Source organism: Dendroctonus ponderosae, unplaced genomic scaffold (assembly GCF_020466585.1).
Source record: "Dendroctonus ponderosae isolate FM_Combo_2020 unplaced genomic scaffold, Dpon_F_20191213v2 Dpon_F_20191213_1, whole genome shotgun sequence".
Lineage (NCBI taxonomy): Eukaryota > Metazoa > Arthropoda > Insecta > Coleoptera > Curculionidae > Dendroctonus > Dendroctonus ponderosae.
Window position 1 is genome coordinate 2,775,217 of NW_026017110.1, and position 6,578 is coordinate 2,781,794.

The 6,578-nt window shown below is 36.3% G+C and overlaps 1 protein-coding gene across 2 annotated transcripts in view; it reads left to right on the forward strand.

Moving 5' to 3' along the window:
* Positions 1-6,578, forward strand: part of LOC109545824 (brain tumor protein) — a 103,870-nt gene that overhangs the window by 46,932 nt on the left and 50,360 nt on the right. Inside the window, exon 1 of one of the 2 annotated variants that reach the window (XM_048661588.1) lies at positions 686-735. The exons of the other annotated variant lie outside the window; for it this stretch is intronic. The gene's annotated coding sequence lies outside the window, so the exon portion shown is untranslated. Of the gene's footprint in view, positions 1-685; positions 736-6,578 lie in introns of those variants that run through there. 2 annotated transcript variants of the gene reach the window in all.

Below are 6,578 nucleotides of genomic sequence, written 5' to 3' on the forward strand. Positions count from 1 at the left end.
TTCTGTCTTTTTTAAAGACAAAAATTTTTGAGGCGAAATACCCAAAAAGAAGTTTGTAAAAAATGAATCCGCCTCAACAATATAGAACTTATCTAATATACAGAGTGATTAAATTTTTCTTAGACACATTGCTCTTTTTTCCCGTCTTTGTAAACTGTTGCACTTGAAAAGAATTGTGACACAAAAGTGCGTAAATTCAACCCTTTCTTGTATTGGGGCGATGTTCTTGTCAGGTTTCTTGATTTATAACTGTCTGCTGATCTAAAAACCACTTCAACATTGATAAACCGACTGCAGGTCGACAAGGAAAATTGGGTTATCCAGAACAATGCTAATAGCTTGTAAATTAAGGTGTAAACATTGTTCCCTAATTGGCTGTTGGCACTCCTTGCCCGAAAATAGAAACACTGAGTAAATAATTAAAAACCGCATCAATTCTATTAAAATGACTTGGCCAACTTTTGGTAAATCGCGTCAGGGTCCGAAGGACGTGGAGAACAAAACGTGTACTAAAAACGTTTGCCTACATATTCATATCGGAAAGCTCCCGTATGTTAATTGGGCTCGTGGCTGTGTTAAATAATTAACCAAGGTTCAATTGGCGGCTTTTATGTGATCATTTTTCGTTTTGATTGTTTGGTCGTCAACTAATTGACGATTTTTATTTGCTTCAGGTAATAGCAGACAACAGAGTAACCTTCCAGTCTTCCCAAGTCTCAATAACACTTTTCAACGGTAAATATTAACTATGTTTTTATTGGTTAACCTTTAGAAGACTTTTTTGCCTTAAAATAAACGCATTTAGACAATTTATTTCGAAGGAAAGCACTAGAAGCTGCAGCTCTATGGTGAAGGTAGATGGATTCTGAAGGTGCTGATCAACAGAAAATAAAAATGTATATTCAAGGGCTTCACTCGTTTTTTATATGGGTTGGCATCAAATTCAGAGGCAAAGTCGCGTTTTGTTTTGGGCTTTCGGAGTGATTCTAATTTAATTACGATAAACCAGCAGGGATTGTGATTTACAAAAGCTTGCTATCAGTAGCTTAAGCTTAGAGGAAAAAGTGGATTTAAAAACAATAGCGTTGGCATTAAATCAGCTACCGAAAGGGCGTAAAAGGAAGCGAGCTTTTTGGCGTAACTTTCACAACGCAGTTTCAGGGCGAAAAAAATGTTTTTCATGTTGTGCCAAACTTCTGCACTGGAGGGTTTGATATTGTCAGAATGCAAATTTTCTTCTGAAAGGGTTGTGAAGTGTTCAGTTTCGGTTTGTTTGCAGAAGAATTTTAAACCCGTGATCAGAGTGGAGCTTTTGGAGATTTATATATACGAGACCAGACAAAAAAGACACATTTTCGATTTTGGCAAGGTTCTGCGCTAGAGGGTTGATTTGTGCAGAAGCAGAAAACGATTTTGAATGTTCTGTGGAAAATTCAACTTTTTCGTTCAAAAAACAAATATTTTCGGTCAATGACCGAAGTGGAGCTTCTGAAAATGTATGTATCTACAGGAATCCACCAGAGCGAAACGAAAAGGGACATTTTGGAATTTGTGCAAAGTTCTGAGTTAGAGGGTTGATTTCCTCAGAAGCTAAACACTCGGGTGAATATCCTGTAAATCTTTCAGATTCGATTTGTCTCCAGTAGTATTTTAAATCAATGACTAAAGTTCAGCTTTCGCAAGTTTATGTAGCTTTCTATCAGACCACCAAGAAAAAAATCAATTTTTAATTTGTGCAAAAATCTGAGCTAAAGTGCTGGTTTCAGACACCAAATACTCTACTGAATGTCCTGTGAAAATTTCATCTTCTTTTGGCCTGATGGAGCATTTTAAATGAATAACTCAAGTTCAGCTTTTGCTGATTTATATAGCTTCCTATCAGATCACCAAGAAAAAAAATATTTTTCAATATGGGCAAAGTTCTGAGCTAGGGAGTTGATTTCCCTCAGAAGCAGAATCTCTACGGAATGACCTGCGAAAATTTCATATTCGATTTCCCTGCAAAAATATTTTAAATAAATGACCGAAGTTGAGTTTTTGTAGCTTTCTATCAGACCACAAAGGAAAAACAATTATTTCAATTTGTGCGACATTTTCAGCTAGAGAGTTGATTTCCTCAGAAGCAGAATACTCTACTGAACGTCCTGTGAATATTTCAGCTTCAATTGGTGCCGAGGAGTATTTTAAATGAATGACTGAAGTTCAGCTTTGGTAGTTTCATGTAGCTTTCTATCAGAGCAAAAAAAATATATTTGTGCAAAGTTCTGAGTTAGAGAGTTGATTTCCTCAGAGCCCGAGTCTCTAATGAATGACCTGTGAAAATTTCATATTCGATTTCTTTGCAGAAGTATTTTAAATAAATGACCGAAGTTGAGCTTTCGTAGCTTTATATAGCTTTCTCTCAGACCACAATGAAAAAAAAAATGTTACACTTTATGCAAAATTCTGAGCTAGAGAGTTGATTTCCTCAGACGCAGAATACTCTACTGAATGTTCTGTGAATATTTCAGCTTCAATTGGTGCCGAGGAGTATTTTAAATGAATGAGTGAAGTTCAGCTTTGGTAGTTTCATGTAGCTTTCTATCAGAGCAAAAAAAAATTTATTTGTGTAAAGTTCTGAGTTAGAGCGTGTATTTCCTCAGAGCCCTAGTCTCTACTGAATGACCTGTTAAAATTTCATATTCGATTTCTTTGCAGAAGGATTTTAAATAAATGACCGAAGTTGAGCTTTCGTAGCTTTATCTAGCTTTCTCTCAGACCAAAATGAAAAAATATTTTACACTTTATGCAATATGCTGAGCCAGAGCGTTGATTTCTTCAGAAGCAGAATACTCTTCTGAATGTTCTGTGGATATTTCAGCTTCAATGGGTGTCGAGGAGTATTTTAAATGAATGAGTGAAGTTCAGCTTTGGTAGTTTCATGTAACTTTCTATCCGAGCAAAAAAAAATATTTGTGTAAGGTTCTGAGTAAGAGAGTTGAGCTTTCGTAGGCTTTCGTAAGTTCAACTTTTGTAGATTTAGATAGCCTTCGATAAGAACACAAAAAAAAATTCAATTGGCGCAACGTTCTGAGCTAGAGAGTTGATTTAATTAGAAGCAGAATTGTTAGCGTGAAAATTCCGTTTTCGATTTCTTTGCAGAAGTAATTTAAAAAAATTACCGAAGTTGAGCTTTGGCAGCATCATATAGTTTTCCATCAGCCCAAATGGAAAATATAAATGTTTCAATTTTCGCAAATTCCTGAGCAAGAGATATGCTTTCCACAGAAGCAAAATACTCCACTGAATGTTCTGCGAAAACTTCAGCTTCTGGTTGGTTCCGGAAATATTTTAAATCATTGACCAAAGTTGGGTTTTTCTGATTTTATATTCCTGTCGTTCTGACCACAAAGGAAACAAATGAGAAACAACAAAATGTTGTTCCAGTTGTTCCACGTTCTGGGCTAGATGGTTGATTTCCCACAGTGCTCGTTTAATCAACTTTTTAGCCAACATTCTCTAATTCTTCACGCATCCATATGTCGCTGCGTGTGAATTATGGACGTTTATTAAAAATTGAGTTTCCCAACATTCCGTTGTTTAACGATGTTTCCTGTCTAGAGCCAGGTGGTGAAATGCACGTCATTTTTCTGTATGCAACCGACGTCTGATATGGCCATTAATTTTAAATGTCACGCTAGTTTGATCCGACTGGGTCGTTTTCGCAGAAATAATACAACTATAATTGTCAGCATTTTATTCCCTGAGGAAGATGCCAACCAGCTAGGTTTACTTATTTGATTCAACACGCAAAGATAAAAAAGATATAGACACATATAAAAAGTTGCAACGAAAACTAGTAAGTTTGCACTTTTTTATTTGTGTAAAATACTTGCATTGTTCCGAAAGACCTTTTTGGTGAAATCTGCACTAAAATGTAACCTGCACAAATAGAATGCAAAAACAGTAAAAACAAAGTTACAGAAATAAAAAATAATGTGATGTTCAAATGTGTTTGCAAAGGTTTTGCCAGCTTTTCCAGCCTTGATTACCATCTTGTTTGAAATATAATTGCTCTTATTCTGTTGTTCGTAAATTATAACGATTTTTTTCTGCAGTTCCATCCAACACAGTTCCAGGTCAACTTGGATTTTTCAGCCCCATTCCGACATTAATCCCGGTCCAGATTGTGCAATTCAAATAGCCTAATTATATTGCACTTTGCGCTCTCTTTGCTTCGCTTCCTTCTATTCGACGGTTAATCACTTCGCTATCATTCGGTTCTCATGCTAATCTCATCCCATATTTATGTAATTATTTCAATATTTGCCCTTTGATTTGATTAAAAATATTAATTTTCCGCTGGCTCTATTGATTTATCCTATTCCTATATTCGTTTGCAGCGTCAATTTGTCGATGTTCCTTACCGAACTTACAGCCCCAGTGTGCGAATTGATCTACACTAATAAATGTGGATATTCAAAATTATTGGTTTAAAGCTACAATAATGGGGTTATAGATTTTGATTTCTCACCATTATGTCGTCGGCTGCATGGCCGTTAAGAGACCTAAGAGACCTTCACATTGTAACCGCGGGATACCTTTAAGTAAGTTTTATATCTAACCCTCAACAAAGAGTCGATTTCAGTGGCGGATCATCGATAACATTAAGCCGGTTTTTGGACTCAGTCTAAGGAAGTGCTTAGTAAAAGATTGTGATGAGAGCATAACTATTCTCCAAACGCTTATCAACTTAATCTGTTGTTTGAGTGGTTATTTGTGAAACTTCCTCAATCCAACTGTTTTTGTAAGCTTAAAGATATGAAGGCTTTGGGGATTGGTCAATTACTACTCAGCCTAATCCTCTCGACTTTGTTGATTCTGTTCTGTTTTCAACATTTCAATGTGCACTTTCTGCACCTAGAATTTTATTATTTGCCACTCGATTTTCGTCTTTGTCCTCCACATTATTACCGGTCCTTTCTCTATAGTCTCTCTTTACGCATTGAATGTGTTTTTCTTTTCTGCTTCTACCCAGCCCCTCTGTAATTAACCGTGGATTGTTTGAAGCCAAGGAATATTTATAGCGCAAATATTCAMTTTTTGCCAAGCATGTTCCACTGTTARTTTAGTTTGAGTTGAAAACCAACGYGAATAAAATCGTTCCAAAACTATCTGTAGCAGCAATTGCTTCTAGGAATTACCTCCTGTTAGCCTAAATGTTTAATACGTTGTTTGATTTCAACTCGTTAAAGAGTCTGTTTAAAATTCGATTTTTACTTTAGCGTTGATGTTTTTGCCATTGAAAAATCCATTTTTTTGCCTGGCCATTTAATCTAAAATCAGGCTAAAAATTCAGGCTATAAAATTCCGGTTAAAATTGAGATCATCGCCAGTCTCTGACGGCGATCACGTAACAACAATCATGGAACACTCGACTATTAAAAGTGTCGGTTCGAGCTAAGGTTAAATAAAGTAAACTCTAAAAATATGAAACAATTAATTGCGGCAAATTGTAACACGAGGAAACCAGACAAAAAAATCATTATTTCCACGTAATTTGGTACGTGACATTTTAATTGAAATCGTTACCCGACCTTGATGGAATAATGAACGCTTTGGATATTTGTTTATTAGGAAATGTGTCTGGGCTTTGTCACAAATAAAAAAGCAGTATAATTTTATTAACGGTTTTATGGCGATGTAAATGGCAAAAGGTCAGGATTGGAAAGCCCCGCAACATTTTACGGCCTTAACTCCATTGATTTAAGGTCCCTGTTTATCATCGCATCCTGTAAAACATCCCAATTCAGGCAAAAGACAAAGTTAAGTGCACCTAATCGAAAAAAAAGGCGAGTTCCCTCCAAGTTTTCCACGCCACTACACCCGTATGGTTTGCATTATACCTGGTGGGCAAAAAATGTAAATGTTTAAGCCCAGACAACAAAGAAGCGAGAAACGTTTACTTTTGTACCTGAACCGTAGCACCGGCTTCAGTACTGCTAAAATGTAACCAGTGGTGTCGGGTGAAAAATATTCTTGAAAAATGCCCCAAGAAAATCAATCCACCCAGATAGTTTAATTCGAAACAGTTTATTTGGATACCGGCAAAAATCGAAGAGCCGCCTCGTAAAGTCGGTTGTTTATGTTCAACTACATCACTTAAGAAACGTGTTTATTTTATTCCTACTTGCGTGTCTACTTTATTTTGAGAAACAAGACATAATTCTTGAGTGCGATACTTCACCGAATACAGGACTTATAAATAATATTTGTATGAAGCCTTTCAAATGTGGAGTAAGTACTCTACATTTGAAGTGAAGTGTTTCAGAAGCCTCATTGTTGGACGTGGAATGCGTAAAGTTCATAGAAATTCCTGCGTCGAATATTGGGAGTAATAAACTCAAACAGTTGATTTACGCGTTTTGTGCCAAGGATTCTAATAGAGTTGATTACAGAAATGTTAAGTCGTTTGGCACCGGTTCGACATTAACATTGTTTAAGCGGTTCTATGCAAAGTGGAGCTTTTTCTTCCGTTCTTTTAAGCATCGTCCAAAACTGGTATTCTTGCGCTCTGGGTTTCATGGGACATTAACTGA